At 38.4% G+C, this 18,257-nt stretch overlaps 1 long non-coding RNA gene across 1 annotated transcript; it reads left to right on the forward strand.

Moving 5' to 3' along the window:
- Nucleotides 1-8,547: 8,547 nt before the first annotated feature.
- Nucleotides 8,548-17,453, forward strand: LOC128800344 (uncharacterized). Its single transcript, XR_008434955.1, has 4 exons — nucleotides 8,548-8,609; nucleotides 9,341-9,450; nucleotides 13,230-13,301; nucleotides 16,958-17,453. It is a non-coding gene; the product is annotated as an uncharacterized LOC128800344 (long non-coding RNA).
- Nucleotides 17,454-18,257: the final 804 nt, after the last annotated feature.

Below are 18,257 nucleotides of genomic sequence, written 5' to 3' on the forward strand. Positions count from 1 at the left end.
CACATATAAAATCGATTTTATTATTTGCAAAAAGCCAATATTATATCTGTAACAGAGAGGAGAAGGGGGCTGCAGCAGCTGTGAGAGCTGGAGAGGAAATGCCAGGCCCAGAGATGGGCTCTGTGTATCTATCACTCATTTGAATAGTTTTCTCAGCCTTTCTGGAAGAATAAAAGAATAGAAGAAGTGTAATGTTGGAACCCTGGTTACTGAGAATTTCACACTTTCTGTGCTGCCAGGCACTGACCCCCAGGAGAACACTGCATTTGACCTGAGGCTGTGGAGAAGCTTCCAAAATGGAATGATAGAACTGGGATTGTGGGGGTGGAGTTTGGATAGAAGTGTGTGATATCACAGGGTGGAAGAGTTTAAGGTTTTAGAAATATATAATAATAGTAATATATATATAAAAGAATATATATACAATATATATAATTATATATAATAATAATAATATATATATAAAGCAAGATGGAGGTTTTAGGGTGGAGGCTGGTCCTTCTTCACGGGTTTGGGTGGTTTTGTGTAATTGGATTAAAAAATCCACATTGCAGGCACAGATGACTGGTTATTGGGTTAAAAGTGAAAATAATTGAGGTGTCATTTCTTAATTGGACAGTTTATCCTTAAAAGTCCTTGTAGAGAGAGGCGGGGCTCCATTTTTAGTTTGTTAGAGTGAAGTGCTGTAGAACTCACACTCTGTGAGACTGTTACAGAGATAAGAGCTAACAAACAAACCCCAAAAGAAATGCCATCTCACACATTTAATCCCGACCCTAGCAAAAAGAAGTTAAAACTCAACAGTGTAAAGCTTACACTAATATGGGCTGTGTACCTAGAAAGGAAAAATCATCTACTAACAAGAGTTAAAGAGCCATGTGATTAAAGAGTGCTTTTAAAAGACATCAGATAGTGGACAAAATGTCATGAAATGTTTACTTGCATTTTGATGTAATGCCACATGCCATATTAGTCGAGTTTAAAAGGCCTGAGTTTGCAGGAAATCAGTATTAGATTTTTTGATAGTTTGAAGGAGGAAATTGAGAGAGGAAGTCTGTGTTCCTTCTTAAAAAAATTAAAAGTGGCTTTTTTGTAAAAGTGATATCACAGTTGTGTAATATATTTATCTCTCTTCTCCCTAAGCTTCTAAGAACAAGTTTTCAGTCAATTTGTAGGGAAGCACAAATGATATGTAATGTCAGAGAAATAGTGTTGAAGAGAAGATGCCAAACAACCAGCTCCTGGATCTGCAGTAGTGGAATGAATATCTGAAGTTAAATGAGTAAATAATGCTTTTACCTAAGAGGAGTGTCTGCCTTGCTGTGCAGATGGGGAGCTGCCCACAAGCATTTCTAATTTAATGATAATGTTTCCCTTAGCACTAAGTCAATATTTCCGGGATTAATTAAATTTGATGGCTTCACAGTAGTGAAGGGAAAAAAAAAAAAAAAAAAAAAGAAATCCTGCTTCAGGTAGAGGAAACATCAAGAAGTGTAAGAGACACTTACATGATAATTTATCTTAGGACAGAGAGCAGTAGAAGCAAAAAGCAAAAGAAAGAGGGGGCCGGCTTTAAGTTTGCAGAAATACTAAGAGGAAAAATCACTAGCTAGAAGCTGCTGTAACGTTACACAGTGTTTTGTTCCTAAAAAAATGACATGAAACCCAAAAAAAAAAGGGTGCTGTTGTCATGGAAATTGGGAAATGAGACACAATAAATTCTAGGATGGGTAGATGCATACATGTTTTTCTTGTACCTTAGATCTGTTCCCACTGAATTGGGATTTTTTCACACAATTTCTTTAAAGCATTGTCTTTTGGTTTCTCTCTACTATTAAGAAGTGAGTATGAATGCAAATAGATAAATATTTATAATATTGATTGAAATTTAGCAATTACAGGAAGCAAAGCATGTTCCATTTTTTTCAGCAGCTGTGTGCTAAGGGAGCAAAGATCTTGGCTTGCAATTCTAGACACAACTTCTGCATTCCTTGCTTGTCTCTCCTCTTGAAGTTCTTTTTGTGGATTTCAGGCCCAGCATCATGTAAAGATGAGGAATATCTCTCCCTTGAAAGGTCATAAAAGCAAATAATGTCTCAGCTACAACATCAATCCTTAAGACAGGAAAGACTTGCCAAAAACTTTGATAAATCATCTTTTTTTTTAATGACTCCTGTCTTTATGTTGTGCTTGCTATTGTAGCTGTTTCATGGAGAGCTGCATGTCCTGAACAAGGTCCAAGGCACCAGAAACTTTCTATTAAATCAAGAATATTTTGTAAGATCAGCAAAGGAACAGTTAAGTAGTTTGACTGGCAAATAGTTTGAAAAATACAAAATTAGTTCAGCTTTTGGCAGATTGCAAAACTCTTCTGTTCTTTTCATCATATAACATGAAAGAAAGAGGAATCATGGCATCCCCAAGGAACAGAGAGGAGCAGAACACTCAGCTTTTTAAAACCATTTTTTGTGGATATGGGTTAACAAACCTACACTTAGACTTCAGTGTGTGGTTCATATATTTTGAGGCAGAGCAGAATGCAGCATTTTCATTTTGCTGTATTAAGCAAAATTCCATTTCTGTTGTATTAAGAATCCCATACATTTCTGGAGATCCTAATTAATACATTTGTAGAATTATCTGACAAGTGATAAACTACTAAATTTCTTCAGTGCCAAGAGGTCTGCATTACCTCTCCTGAGATTACCCTTTGCCTCTGCCTTTACCATTGTGCTCTGGGATCTCCTTCAGTAGAACTAGTTAAATTAAAGGCAAAATTAAATTAAATTGAATTAAATGTTAAGGTAAATGAAAATTTTGTAAAGGATTTTTAGAGGAATTCATTCCTCTGTTGAATGACTGTAATGGAAAATGTTTTTTTTTTCCTAAATTATAAAAACCTTAGTTAAGTTAATATTATGTGGAATGTAGTCACAGAATGTTTTGAAGAGATCTGAGTAAATTCCAATATTCAAGGTGTCCTATGTGATCCTGTCTAGTAATTAAAGTCCAATCAGTTGCTATTTTTTTAGGGAATTGTGCTGAAACCACAGAACACATTGTTTTGGATTACACCTTAGAACTAGGACAACAATGACTTGTCTCTGTTCAGTTTCAGTTCTCTTTTCCAGGAAGGAAAAGGAACTGTGAAGGAATGGATTGTTATGGTGGAGCATCTCCCTCTATTGGTACATTTTTAAATGAGATGGAACCACGGTTCCCATTTCATTGCACCAGTTCCACTGGTTTTGGAGCACTGCAAGTTGTGCAGCCCATGGGAAGTGAATCTGCAGTGACCAGCCCATCAGCTTGTCCTGAAATAAAGGCCTGAGGCATGCAGGTTGTGTCTGCTGGGGAGAGCTGGGCTTGTGCTGGCCTCCTGTCAGCAGTGAAGAGAGACAGACTCGGTGTGCTGCTCAGTGAATCCCAATTTATTGTGGGATACAGTGCTTATATACTGTTTAGGGAGGCTACTAATGTTCTACTACAATTATTGAGTTAATCATCACACAAACAAACTTACACATTTGAAACATCTCTAGCTTGCAGAAGTCTGATGTCATTTTCTTTTTCCAGTCAATCTGTCTGATTTGATCTTCTTGCAGTCTTGATTTAATTCTCAAAGTTCTGTTTGCTCTTGCCAAGGCATCTGTCATCAAATCCCTTGTGCTAACCAAAGTCCATCATGTGCCTCGTGTCCCCAGCAGCCTCCCTCGTCAGGTGTTTCTCTGTAGCCAAAGCTTTGAACCAAATTTTCCTGGCTCCATTTCCTGATCTGTCCTGCAAGGCTGCAGAAACCTGATTATGCTGTGCAGGTATGGATCCTGGAATAGAGAAAGGGCAGCTGGATGCAGCATCCCCAGGTTACATGATTCATCATCATGTCAGTTTATAGATTATAAAAATTTGTTTTATATAAATAGAATAGAATAGAATAATATATAATGTTATAATATAAATATTATATTATATGTTATATAATATATAAAATACACAACATAATATATAATATATAACATATATAATATACAATAAGTAATATATAATATGTAATATGTAATATGTAATATATAATATATAATATATATTATATTATATATTATTATATATTATATATTATATAGAATATAGAATATAGAATATAGAATATATTCTATAGAATATAGAATATAGAATATATAATTCATATTATACATTAAAACATAACATATATAATATAAATAATATTAATATATAAACTCATTGGTTTATATGTAGCCAATAAAAACCTTTTCCTCCCTGAACTTTTGTGTAAGTGTGCTGCTTACGAGCACAGTTTGCTTTGGAAAATAATTTGCAGAAGTCGTTTTAGTCTGCTGCCTTTGCATGAAATAGCAAGTCAGAATTTTTCAAAGGATACTTTGTTTTCACGCCACGAGGTGGAGATGTCTACCTGAAATTATGGTTGAAGAAAAAACTGGGAAATTGTGGCTGAGGTTTAAATAAAATGATGCCTTCCCCCTCCCCTCCTTCCACTTAGAAATAAAATTTTAAAAAATTAAACAGATAAAAATAGGCTAAAAGTATGAAGATGCTTTATCAAGGACTTCCATTATTCTTTAGGTTTACATTAAAAATAATTTAATAAAATAACTGAATTGCAGCACCTGCCCACTGCTCGGTGAAGGTGTGAATTTCCATGGGTTTTCCATAGTCTGTCCCACAGCCCCACGGGCAGGATTTGCTTCCCAGCCCTCCTGGTGCAGCTGAGAGCTGGAGGATGCTTCCAGTGAGGGGCAGGAAAAGGCAGTGAGGAACCCCTTGGTGGGAAAGAAGCCCACACCTGAGCACAGGGATAAATAAATTAATTAATAAATAATAAATATATTCATTAATAAATTCCCAGCTGGAGCAATTCTTATAGGAAAGGCCAAAGCTGAAGTGTAGAGCCAACAAAAGCACACGAGGTCAGACACCCCACCCTGCAGCTAATGGCAAAGGAGGAGGGAAATCATGGCTTCAGACATTTAAACCCAGGATTTAAAAAAAGAATTTTAATGAATTTATAAAATTAATAAAATATAAAATTTAAATTTGATAAATTTATACATTTATAAAAATTTATAAATTTAAAATTTATAAATTTACAAATTAGGATTTTTAGAAATCCTGAGTTTGAATAAAACTCAAGATTTATAAAAAGAGAATTTTGGAGACTTATTTTTGCAATAGAACAAGGGCAAGCTCAGGAGTGGGAGCACAGTCAGGCTCCCTGAGCCTTGTGGGGCTTTTGGGTGCAGGGGCAAGGCTGTTCCCAGATTTGCTGAATCCATCCCCTCTCCCTTCTTGTAGTCCTTGTCTTATGGCTCTTTTCTTATTTGGTTTTATTTTATGCTTATATTATATATATATATATATATATATATATATATATATATATACACACTATATATATATACTATATATATACTATATTTTATATATATATATATATATATAACATATATATAGTATATATATACTCTCTCTATATATATGTATATATAATAGAAGCATATTATATTATTATATATATATACTATACATACTATACATACTATATATAACTATATAACTTGTATGTTTAGGTCCCTGCAGCAAATTGTGTGTTTTCCAGGTTGTTGTCTGGGGGTAAGGGGAGACATTATTTTTTCTCTGGTCATTGGGCTGTTGCTGTTGTGGGGGAAATGTGTGTGAGGAACGAAATTCCGTGCTCGAAGGTGACTGGGACACTCACTCCTGTTCTTTGTTGCTCAAAAACAGTGAGGCAAACTTGACTCAGGATGCAACAGTTATGGTTTAAGGAGAAAAAAAAATGTTTTTCACATTTTCATGTCTTATTCTTTTTTAGTTCCATGCATGATAAAAAAAATAATTTTTTTCTGTTGGATGCTTCATTTTTTAAAGTGTCAGGCAGCTGGCTACCCCAAAAAGTAGCAGTTTCCTCAGCTGGAAGGGTCTCTGTGGTTGCCATGACAGTGACTGGCAGGATCATAACACAAAGGTGAGGAGCCTGTAAGTTGAAGGAGGCCTCATGTAGGGTTTGATTGATAGAAAAAGTGATTTTTAGCTTGGTAAGAAAGAGTGTGAGCAGCTCCTCCACTTGCCCCTTGCTGGGTTCCCAGGGCCTTAAGCCCTCCAGCAAATAACAAAGTATTTGCCCAGAAGCTATGAGAACAGAAGCTGATCTAAAAAAACCCCAAGGAATTCTATTTATTTCTGAAGGACTCAAAATTGGGGAAAAAAAAAAAATTAAAAAAAAAAAAAAGAAAGGGGGAAAAAAGCTAAAGATAAAAGGGTAAATAAAAATAAAAGGGGTAAAGAGGAGCTTCTGATTCCAAAGTCTGTGTTCCACTGTGACCAGCTGTGGCTAGGAGGATATGGGGCTACTGACAGATTGGAGCAGCCTGACATTTGGGGTTTGGGTGGGATATTTGTCTTTTGGCCAGTCAGGCTGACTGGTTAACATTACTCTGACTCACTAGACAGAGCCCTGCAAGACCAGCTTGGTGCCACAATATTTCTCTTCTGATTCCCACAGTTGCTTCTTAGCCATGTTTTTAAGGGACTCTTTAAGGTACAAAGCTGCTGCACCTATGCTGCTGTAATTAACAAATCTTCAGTTCCCCATTAGTGGTAAAGATCACTAGACTGGTAAGGTTCACTGGAAATGAAAAATCTTTGAATTATTACTGTAATGTTCTAATTCTCAAATCTGCTGAACACATGTATCAACCACAAGTTAGAGTGTGTTTGTAGGTCTAACATAATCTCATTACCAACCAGCAAGTTCTTAGGAAAAAAAAAAGGAAATTTTGGAAGAAATACTTTTATGATGCTTTGTTTCTGCTTGTTAGTGTTATTTCAGGCCTGTAAGAGTATCTCAGTTATGGAGGTCAGTAAAATGTGGGAAGAAGAGTGGGAGATATCCTTCTGCTATCACAGAATCAATCCGGCTGGAGAAGACCTCTGAGTGCAGCCTGTGACCCAACATCAGCACGGCACTGAGTGCCACGGCCAGGCTTTCCTTAGACATCCAGGAATGGTGGCTCCAGCACCTCCCTGGGCCTGCCAAGTCTCATCATCTTTTCTGGGAAGAAATTCTCCCTCCTGCCCAGCCTGGACCTCCCTGGGTGCAGCTCAAGGCTGTGTCCTGTTCTCCTGTCCCTGGTGCCTGGGAGGAGAGGCTGCCCCTACTTGGCTCTCTCCTTTCAGGCAGAATGCGATTTATGCTTGGGATTAAATACATATTTGATAAACAGCTGGAGCCCAGTGTGGAAAATGAATTTGTAGAGAATTTTTAAAGTTTGATACAAGGAGAAATAGAACTGTGAAAGATGCATTGGAGTAGGACCCATGAGGGGTAATTTCAGATGATTGGCTTTAAGGCATTTACAGCATGGGGTGGCAAAAGCTGATAGGCCAAGGAACACTTACAGTGTGTTGTAATTAGGGAATGGTTGGCTTCTGATTGTGATAATGTGAATTATAACATCTGTACTCTCTCACCCTACACATCAGACTGAAAATGGAATAAAAGCTTTTAAAACACCTCTCAGTTGTCCCATCTAATCCAACAGCCAAGCTATCAGTATGTTGTAATAATATTTCTCTTTTTATTTGGCAGCAAGCAGAAACCCTGGTTTTCTAGCCAAATCTTAACATAAGATGTTTTTAACCTCTGAATGAGTGTGGTTTCATCAGAAAAGGTGAGAAACAAGGACCTGAAAGCTAAAAGGATTTTTCTACTCTTTCCACCATACAGGTGTCTATGTGTTACACCTACAGCTGGAATTTGATATTCAGGAGCTCAGCATTCAACAGTGATAAATTGCATTATTAAATTGTGTGTTCTGCCACTAGAAGCCAGCAGCAGGAGAAGACTCAAAGGCCTCTGCTCTGTTCAGTTCTGTGCTGGACTGTCAGTCCACTGCAAGTAGGAAATGCCCAAAATTAAACACAAACTGACATTAAATCCACACTTTTAGAATACTGTAGGCTAGGTGCAATTAGTAATTACCACTTATTTATTATGAACAAGTAGAATTCTAATTAGGCTGATTCGAGCCTCAGCTACTCCCTCAGTTTGGATTGGCAATTAAGGTACTTCTTGTACTAGTAATTATGGTTTACCATGAAATTACTCTCCCTTCTACCCCCAAAAAAGCATCGAATTAGCCATGAGTGGAATTATATTTATCACAGGACCCTGTGCAGTAGATACTTTGCAAATAAATACAAACAATTAGACAAACCACTCAGAGTGCTGTGCCAGCACAGTAATTAGGGTTTGAAGACAGGAATTTTTGCTGAAGCCAAACTGGCTGGGTTGTCATTCAAGAGAACAGCCCTGAGGGTGTGTCCCCAGCCTCTGGCTCTCCTGGTGCCCTCCCAGGAGAAACCCAGCCGGAGGAACAGTGCAGAGAATAGAGTGTTCTACCAACATGGTCCTGGAGCAAGGAGCCAACTTTGTGAATTCACCAGTCTGGTGTTTTCTGAGATGTCACAGTGACCCTGGCAGGTGACCAAGCCAGACCAATACAAGGCTGGTGCAGGGTATTTCAGCAAACAGAGGTGTCAACAGAAGGATAGTAAGCATAAGTTAAACCTGAATTCTTCCCTTGCCCAGAGAATTAGAAAGCAAATTTTTTTTCCTAATATTTGAATTCCAGTCCCTATAGCTGCAGTTGTTTTTTCAGTGACAATTTCAGAGTGGTATGCTCTTGTACAGGCTAATGAATAAATCAGCTCCTGACTCCTTTTCTCTCCCCTTTCCTTGTAAAAATGTGTTTGTCTCTGGCCTTGTAACCAAAGTGGAGGATTCTGTGCCACAGAGCTTTGGACTTTCACAGATGGAATAACTATCCCCCTTCATTACCACATTAACAGTGGAAGGCCATCTATAAATCAGTTGGGTTTATGTATCACCAGTAGGGGATCATGGATTAAATCCTAGTGTGTATAGATTTTAAGTGCCAGTTTAATTTTTTTGGTAACTTTTAAGTTGCCTTTGCCTCACCCACTGTGCAGAAATAGTGAACATTTTATGCTTCAATTTGTTTAGCCATTCAAATATGCACGAACATACTGAATTTCCTTTAGAACATGAAGAATTTTCCTAGTTTAAAGTGTTAAACTTCTTTTAACCACGGAAGCAAGGAAAAAAAATTGATTTATAAATTCTCATATTTAGACCAACTTTAGATCTGTGTTTGCAGGAGTAAGATTTAACTCTCCCCACAGGAGTAAGTCCTAGGCCTTCAGATAACTGGGAGCTTGGGGTTTTGCATGAATTATGATAGGTATATTTCCAATCTCCTAGGTTTCCAACAGAGCTAATGCTGCACAGGGTCTTTCTCTTATGGAATTTGCTCTCTGCTACTTCTTAGGCATTTGGCACACCTAAGGAGTCCAGCTCACTTTGGAAGGCAGGTAATTCTGTATTTGTCCAAAGCAGAGCTGTACAGACACTCTGGCTTTCACTGCTGGAGTTTCAGACTGGGGAATGTTTCACAAAGAATCCTCTCACAAACTGCCTCTCCTGCAATACCCACTGGCACAAAAAACCCCTTTTTTTCCTTCTGTGTCATCTGCCACAGACTTTTGCCAGGAAGCCTCCTTCCATGGGCTTATACCAGCAGGGTGTTCTTATTTGAGAGGCATTTGGTTCAATGGTTTGTGGAGTAAAAATCTATTACCAAATAAAAAGGGTAGAAGAAATGAAACTAATATAGTCTTACAATAGAAATATTCATGTGTTTGTACCTGTAAAAACCACTTGTATTCCCATCTGTGCATGCCCTAGATTTCATCCAAGAGGAATAATTTCCCCTTTTCTAGAAAGTAGAGACAAACAGAAAATAAACTTTTGGTACATCTGTCATGTGTAACCACCATTCAGGGGTGAGTTAATAAATATATTGTTAGCTACTGTCTGCAGAACAAAGAAAAAGAGCTGGAAAATGAATTATATTACATATATTCTCCTCTGCTTATTGTCATTATTTTTATTGTTTGCCAAGGATTAGAAATTAATCATTAAGGACTGATATTGCAGTAACAGGATTATTTCTCACAGTAATCTGTGGGGTCTTTGTGTCTTGAGCACGTATTTTTAAATGTATTGAAGAGTCTAAAAACTCTGCATACAAAGTGGTCTTCCTGTGCCTTAAAGCATTTAGTTTTCAGAGTAAATAATAGGTTTGGAGAAAACACCCAAATCTTCCATTTGCTATCTCTAAAATGAACACAAGAAAGATAGAATACAGGCAAAAGAAAGGTTTGCCTGTGCTCCTTGTGTCTGCAATAGGGTCACTGTGTGTGTCAGGGAAAAAAGGGAGAGTTGGAATGATTCTGTTCTTTCTGCTGCTGAAACATTCAGAGGACAGCAAAATTTACTGGCATATTTTGCAAAAAGAAATGTATTTCTTTGAAATGGAGGGAGGATTGTTCACTATAAAGTAATGGGAAGTAATGTTTTTTTTTTTCTTTTTTTTAATGGCATACCTAAGTTCCAATCATGAGTCTAAGGCAACTCTTTTTTTCCATTTCACTTAGATGTGATTTTTGATCTTGAGAGGCCTTAATAATACAGTGAGGAATGCAGTTCAGAGCTAGACTGTAGAAGTGAGTGGATTCTGAATGGCATAATAAATAATTAAGTTACAATTATTAATAAAAATACTTGCCATTAAAGGAAAATAGACAGAGGATGTCCATGAATTCCCTTCACCAGACTAATGTAATGTATAATTCAAGATACATTGACAAAAGAAGGCTCATAATCATTTGTCCACAGGTCTGTAAAATATAACATGATAATTCTTCCTATTTCAGTAAGAGCAATCTGCCATGCAGACAGCACAGAATAGAACATTTGTATCATAGTAACTCAAACCACCAATTTAACTTAGACAAATGAAAAAAAATAGGCTCCAGCCCACACACTGTGGCCTGGCACAGAGCAGCATCCAAAGATGCATGCAGATGATGAGATTAATTTGTTGGGCCCTTACTTATCACCTAGAGGCTGAGGCTTCGTATATTCTGAGGTAATTTCCTGATGCATGCCCAACGTGCTATTTCAGCTTGGCTCCAGCCAAACAGGGCAATTTTCTGCAGCCAGAAGGGGCCAGAATTACCACATCTCATGATTAACATGCACTCACAGTTCAGGTCTTTGACACCTGGGCCTGAGGTTGACACATGGGCTGCTGCTCAGGCTGGCATGTGAAAGGTCTCTGTCCTTTGCTCCATCTCGTGCCTGCTGCTTTTTGTCCCTGGGACATTTTAGACAAGAGGATCCCACAAGCTCTGGTGCAGGATTTTCTTGTTTGCACTTATCTGTGTGCTGGCTGGTGTTTGTGTCTCCTCTTCATGAAATTTTGGTGTAGAGTTTGAAAGAGACATATTCCCCAGTGCTGCAGAAGCTCTCCTGCACCTGGGGTCAGCCTAAGGGACAGAGCTGGGACACCTGAGAGGGTCACACTGCCTTGTGGATTCTTTTGCTTCTTTTCTTTTTCCTCTTTTGCTTCTTTTCTCTGCCAAAGTCAGGATTAAATGTGTGAGATAGCATTTCTTGTTTGGACTCAGATGCTTGATAGTTCTTATCTCTGTTACAGTCTCACAGAGTGTGAGTTCTACAGCACTTCACTCAAACTAAAAATGGAGCCCTGCCTCTCTCTACAAGGCCTTTTAAGGATAAACTGTCCAATTAAGAAATGACACCTCAATTATTTTCACTTTTAACCCAATAACCAGTCACCTGTGCCTGCAATGTGGATTTTTTTATCCAATTACACAAAACCACCCAAACCCATGGAGAAGGTGAAGAAGAAGGTGAAGAAGAAGGACCAGCCTCCACCCTAAAACTTTCATCTTGCTTTATATATCTGTTACTATATTCTAAACCCTTAAACTCTTACGTTTTCCACCCTGTGATATCACACACTTCTATTCAAACTCCACCCCCACAATCCCAGTTCTATCATTCCATTTTGGAAGCTTCTCCACAGCCTCAGGTCAGATGCAGTGTTCTCCTGGGGGTCAGAGACTGTCAGCACAGAAAGTGTGAAATTCTCAGTAACCAGGGTTCCAACACTCCCATATGCCACAATTTTCTCAGCTGTTTTCCTGATGAAAATGTGGCCTGAATCATCCTGGTGGCTTTAGCAAATACCTTAGAGAGTTGCAGATCAATATGATTCTTTAAAGGTAGCCAGCAGCCTTCTTCTGCCTGGAGGTTCTGGTGGTCCCTGCAGGAGTCCATCACCTCCTGCTGCCCTCAGGAGCCAGGGATGAGGCAGCTCCATCAGGCAGCCAGAGGTGCTGCAGAGTGAAACAGAAATGCTCCATCATTTGTCCTGGACAGACACAGAGAGCTCTGTCTGCAATCACAAATTAACATGGAAATTTCTCACCATTCAGTCTTGGACAGACACAGAGAGCTCTGTCTGCAATCACAAATTAACACGGAAATTTTTCACAATTCAGTGTATTGTACAAAGCAAATGGAGTTCAGTTTGGGGTTTTTTTTTAACTTAAATAACAATATCTGTGGGGCTCCTGTTTCCCTGTGTGCTGTCCCTGGCATGCTGTGTCCCTGATGATAGAGGACATCTAATAAACTTTTAATTTTTATTTACCAAAAATGCATTGTGTTTGGGAGTGTGTCTATCACAATGCCCTCTCATTTCAGCTGGAATTGGTTTTTCCTGCAAATTGCTATTAAGAATCAAAGCATTCACAGAGAGAGGGTTTTTAGGCCTGAGTGTTGGGAACAAAATCTCCTGCAGTACCCAGAGTGTTCCTATGTGCTGCATGTGATTCCAAAGAAAGATGAGCAATTTACTTACATGAACTAGTTAGTATTTAGCTTTGTGATATGAAAATAAGATATTGCCTTGATGACATTTGAAGTCAGTGAAAAAGCTTATTTTGACACCATTATCTGACTGTGGTGTTTCTGCATTTCTTTGCTCATGAAAGAGTCTTCCTTGTAGTACATTTAAAATCTAGAAGACATTAGAATGTACTTCCTTGTAGTACATTTAAAATAAACTTTTTCTGGTGAACTCAATAATCTTATAATCGAATGGTTTGACATTTAAAATCCAGTGCTAAATGTTTTCTGGTGAACTCAATAATTTAATTCTCCCCAGCAATACTGCTGCTGATTATCCACGAGGCTTGCATGTATTTTCGTTTTACAGGACAGAAATAGCTGCCCAGTCCTGGGAGCAAGATAAGATGCAATTATTTGAACTGCAGGAAGGACAACATGAGTGAGTGACAGCAGCAAAGCCGTGAGACTGGGGGAGACAACTTTAATTTATTTGTACATGGAAGGGTCCTTACCTCCTGTTTGGGTGATGATAAATGACAAGATGTCGACAGTTATTAATTAAACTGCCTGGCATAGCAATGTACATGATGATAAGACCTAAGAAATGTGCAGCATTCCTCCTACCCCATCATGAGAATGAGGCCCCTCCACTGTTCTCTGGCACAGCAGAGATTAGAATAAAGCATCAATATTCCCCTACAAGCTGGCTACCTAGTAACTGCCTGAACAGAGGGCCCTAAAAATTGAAATTCTCCCTCGTGTGATGTGTAGTAATTAAACTTCAGCATTCTTTCTGCAGGAAATGTCTCTCCTCTGTTGTTCCCACAGATCATGCTACAACAACAATTTGAGCCCCATGAATTATTAACTAATTATGAAGGGATTTTCTCAGTCTGCTTTAACTGAGGATCAAAGACAACCCCAATTTTTTTTTTTCTTGCCAGATATTGTAATTTAGGACACAAAACACCAAACATGCACAGGGCTCAAGGCTTTGGTCAGTCAAACAAAATGGACTCAGTAACTCAGATCCTTTTAAACTTTTCTGATTTGCCTTACCAATATTCCAACTGCTTTTCTTCCTCAACAAATACATTGCCACACAACTGCAATATATTTATCCCATTCTACTTCCATTTATTTCTTTCACATCTGTATCCTTTATGTATGTGCTTCTTGGAGCTAACTATGTCTGTATACTGCTCAGTAACTCAGAGTGAAATTTTTGAATATTAACTAATTTTAAATTGCCAATGGCTGCAGATGTGAAGGATCCTTCTTTTATTACTGCTAAATATGTTTATTCTGGCTGATTAGTATGGCTTTTTTGGCCTTTCATACACAGAGATCTTCTTTTAAACTTCTAAACTTTTTTTAAAATTTATATCCTTATAAATGCAATCTGGGTGATTGTTCTTTAAATACTGTCTTAGGAGCTAGATATCAAAAATCAGTACAGCTCCACAGAAACCCATATCAGTTGCAGTTATCTCTTGGGCATTACTTTCTTCTTACTTCTCTTTTTTGGGTTTTGCTTTTTTATTTTTTTTCCCAAGATTTCTGAACCAGCCTTTCACCAGACTTGTGTGTGAGGTCTCCCTGAAGAGCCAGGTCCAGAGAATTTTTACCATAACAGTCATTTCCCCAAAGAGCACCCATAAAATACGTTTGCATGAATACCCCTTGGCCTGTGTCATTCTATCTGCACTCTAAATATATATTAGAATTTATATTTCCACTGTTTGCAGAGAAATACAAGTGAATTCAAGATCCTTTGCCATGTCTATATGTAACACATACTTCAAAATAATAGTGGTGTTTTTCAGTAAATACAGGGTGATGGCACTGCTGACCAAACCAGAATTCCAGATTTGAGGGCTCTGTAGCTGAGCAGTAAATTGGATGTGGGCTGGGTTTATTGCTCACATGCAAACTGCCAGCTCAGACTGTGCTCCAAACCAGTTGCACACATCCAGTGGCCCCTTTGGGGTTCCAACCCCCCAGAATAATGGAGAACTAGTTAAAATCCTTACAGGTTATTCAGACAGAACTCCAAATAGAAGAAAGGGATCTGTCTGAGGGTGTGATGCTTGGATTCTGAAATGATGCCAGTTTTCCCACTAAGGATGTCCTATTTACTTACTCCTACCAGTGGACAATGCTCCATTGAATATTTGCATTTATTAACACTTTTATTTCCACAAAGTGCAAGTTCAATCTTTATGACTGACTGTGAGTTCTCAATGCCATATTAGAGATTACAGCTAAAAAAAAAAAAAAAAACAGTCCTAGAGAAAAGTGTCTTTTGCAATGGGCCCATTTTTTAATTGGTGATCAGGCTTAAATACTTATTTTCACTGGAAGTCTATGTAATAGTTTGTCCTCTTCCTCCCCCCAATAATTTCCTGATAGCACCACTTTTGTTTCTAGACATGCAGAAATTCAACATGAGTGAGAAGTTTCTGGGTTTGAGCTCTACCCTTAATCCGAAGAACAATTTTAGGAGAAAACTATCACTTTTAAAACTAACTTCTCCTGCTAATTTGACTAGGGAAAAAAAATAAGGCCCTGCAAATAGCAGAAGTCTCCAAATGGGGAAGTAATTACCTTAAATTAAGCCTTATTTCTGGTTATAAAAAAACCCCAAGAAAACAACAAACCAACAACCACCCAGTTCTAAAAGCATGTTGGGCAGACTGGAAGCATTAGAGTTAAATACTGGCCAGTTTATAGTGAAAGGGAAGGAAATAGACAGGAGGAAGGAAGGAAGAAGAGATTAGAGAAATTGAGAGATGTAAATAGTCTCAGAGGAGCCACCGTGTCCCAAAACCTCTCCTAAGGGAAGGTTTTACACCAAAGAATCTGGAGGTCTGAATGAAGGATGACATCACTTATTTATTTAGCCAGGGCTGAGCTGTTTTCTTAATTGAAATAACCTCATGCTGCAAGCATTAAATTGTTGGGGGAGTGATAATGATGTCTGTTTAATTTAGGGGCTTGATAACCATGAAATAAATACCCTGTTGTTGCTTGGTTTGAGAGTACATTTAATTTGCCTGGAAAGCCATGAACTAGAAAGCTTGAGCCTTAGGGTTAGTGCTGCAAACATCCTGGGGTGGGAGTCTTCAGTGGGGAGATGCATGGCTTTGGATTTGTAACTCAGTCAAGGATTTGGGACTCAGGACTTGGGGCTGCTCCCCTTTGAGATAAAAATGATGGTATCACCCTTCTGGACACCAAGAACAGAGCAATGTGTTCTTTCTTCATCAGAAAATTCACCATTTCCATCTGAAGTGCGAGTTCCTAAGTGTCATGACAGGCCCACTGGAATCAGATGTAATCTAAGTGGCCAATATGAGGCCAAAAAAACCAAAAAGATTCACATCACACACTCATCTGGGGTGGGAGGGCTACAATGGATGTTTATGGCTCCAGAAGAACTTAGAGCAGACTTCCAACACCTAAATAGGGTCTAGAGGAAACATGGACAGGCCTCTGCATCAGGGAGCCAGGGGCAATGGTTTTAAACTGGGAGAGGGTCAGATTTTAGGAAGAAATTCTTTACTGTGAGGGTGGTGAGGCACTGGGACAGGTTGCCCAGAGAAGCTGTGGCTGCCCCATCCCTGAAGTGTTCAATTTATCTGGAGGCTGTAATGTGGTAAAGGTGAGGTGTTTTAAAGGTTCTCTTTGTGTTTGTTATATTTCAGAATTAGCAGGGCATGTGCTGAAGAGCTTTACCTCTATTCAGGTTTTACTGAATTGTTTTATTATCCTCTTTTTACAGTAAGAACTTGCTCTTATAGAAGAACAGTGAAAGCTTTTAGGATTGAAAGAAATAACCAGTTCAGGGTACAGCATCAGAAATGCTTAACAGAGACAGAAAAATCAGCATTACTTCCTCCCTTTGGTCTTGAGACACACTGTGTTTGTAATACTGTACCCAGATTAAAATTCATTTTGGTGAATAATACAAAAACATACAGCAAAGCCTCATACTCCCAATGCAATGAAATGTCAACAAGGCATCATGAGCCTTGTCCATGGAACTCTGCTGCTTGACTCTCCAACATGCAGTGTTAAAATCTGTTTCCACAGGGAAGAAAAATGTCAAGCCCTTGAAGAAACTTGGAGGTGAATTTTCCTTTGGTGGCTCTAGGACTGCAGGGAGCAGCTGCACTGTTTTGTGGAGCTAAATGACATTGGCTGCATATGCTGCAAGTTCTGCAATTTGTGCTGGCTTTATTTTAAATGCTGAGTTATTTTAGAAGTAGACTTCCATTACTGGCCCATCAAGGGGAGTTCCACTTGATCAAATTTCAGGTTCCAGCTGCACAGCATGTTCAATCCAAACTCCAGCTACATATAAATATGTTATATGATAGTTTAAGGCTTTTGAGGCTGTTTATTATAGAAAAGTTGTTCTGTGTACCCATATACTGCACTAATTTGAGTGAAACAAGCTAATTATAAGTTGATGTCATATGGCTAAAAAAAATACATGTTTATGCTTTCTCTATTTCACGATGCTGACTTTCTCAACCACACTTGCAGAACCCACATGTGATGTGTTTTCTGGGCCTAGGAGCTCACTGGATAAAGTTATGCTCTTTTTTGTGCAATTTCTAATTAAAAAGATGAACCTTGTGCAAAATCTCTGGGGCCTTGTGGATACCAGCAGGATCCTTCTTCTGCTGGTAGATTTATTTTTCACTGAGTTACAGCAGAATTCTATTTTTGCCAGAAAAAGAAATGAAGTGAGCACAGTGACTATTTTAAGCCAGTGAGTGTATTGTAGAGAATGTGCCACGGGCTACACAAATTGTTGGAAATAAAAGTGGGGTGGAAAAGCAGATTTGGAGAAATCATGGATTCTGTCTGAAAAAAGTGACTTGATTTCTTTTCTGAGAACTGCCCATTGTGGCATTGCCCAGTTCTGACAGGCAGCTGCCAAGGGAGGGTAAAAGCAGTGACCTGTTACTACTGATACATCAGCAGCACCTCAACAATGCAAAATTGTGCTATTTTATTGCAAAAATGACAGTGAAGAAGTTCACTCCCTTTTGAAGAATTTACAATTCCAAAGACAAACTATCTCATTTAATAATCTAATCTAACCTGCTTTTGTGGAAGGAGCATCCAGCAGATGACTGTCCATTCTTTGAAAAGAATTGGAAGTATATAATTTTGTGTAAAAGAGAAACTCAGATTTCCTACAAACACTTTCTCAAACCCACAGTTAGAGATGCTTTCTCCTCTCAGGTTATGCACACCTATATTAGAGGTTAAAAAATAGAGGGTGATTGCAAAAAAAAAGTAAATAAATAAATAGGCAATCTTAAATTCTCTGTCTGAAAGAGCCCATGGATGTGATGGTGGAGGAGAATGGGGCAGTCTA

This window comes from Vidua chalybeata, chromosome 26 (genome assembly GCF_026979565.1).
Source record: "Vidua chalybeata isolate OUT-0048 chromosome 26, bVidCha1 merged haplotype, whole genome shotgun sequence".
Classification (NCBI taxonomy): Eukaryota; Metazoa; Chordata; class Aves; order Passeriformes; family Viduidae; genus Vidua; species Vidua chalybeata.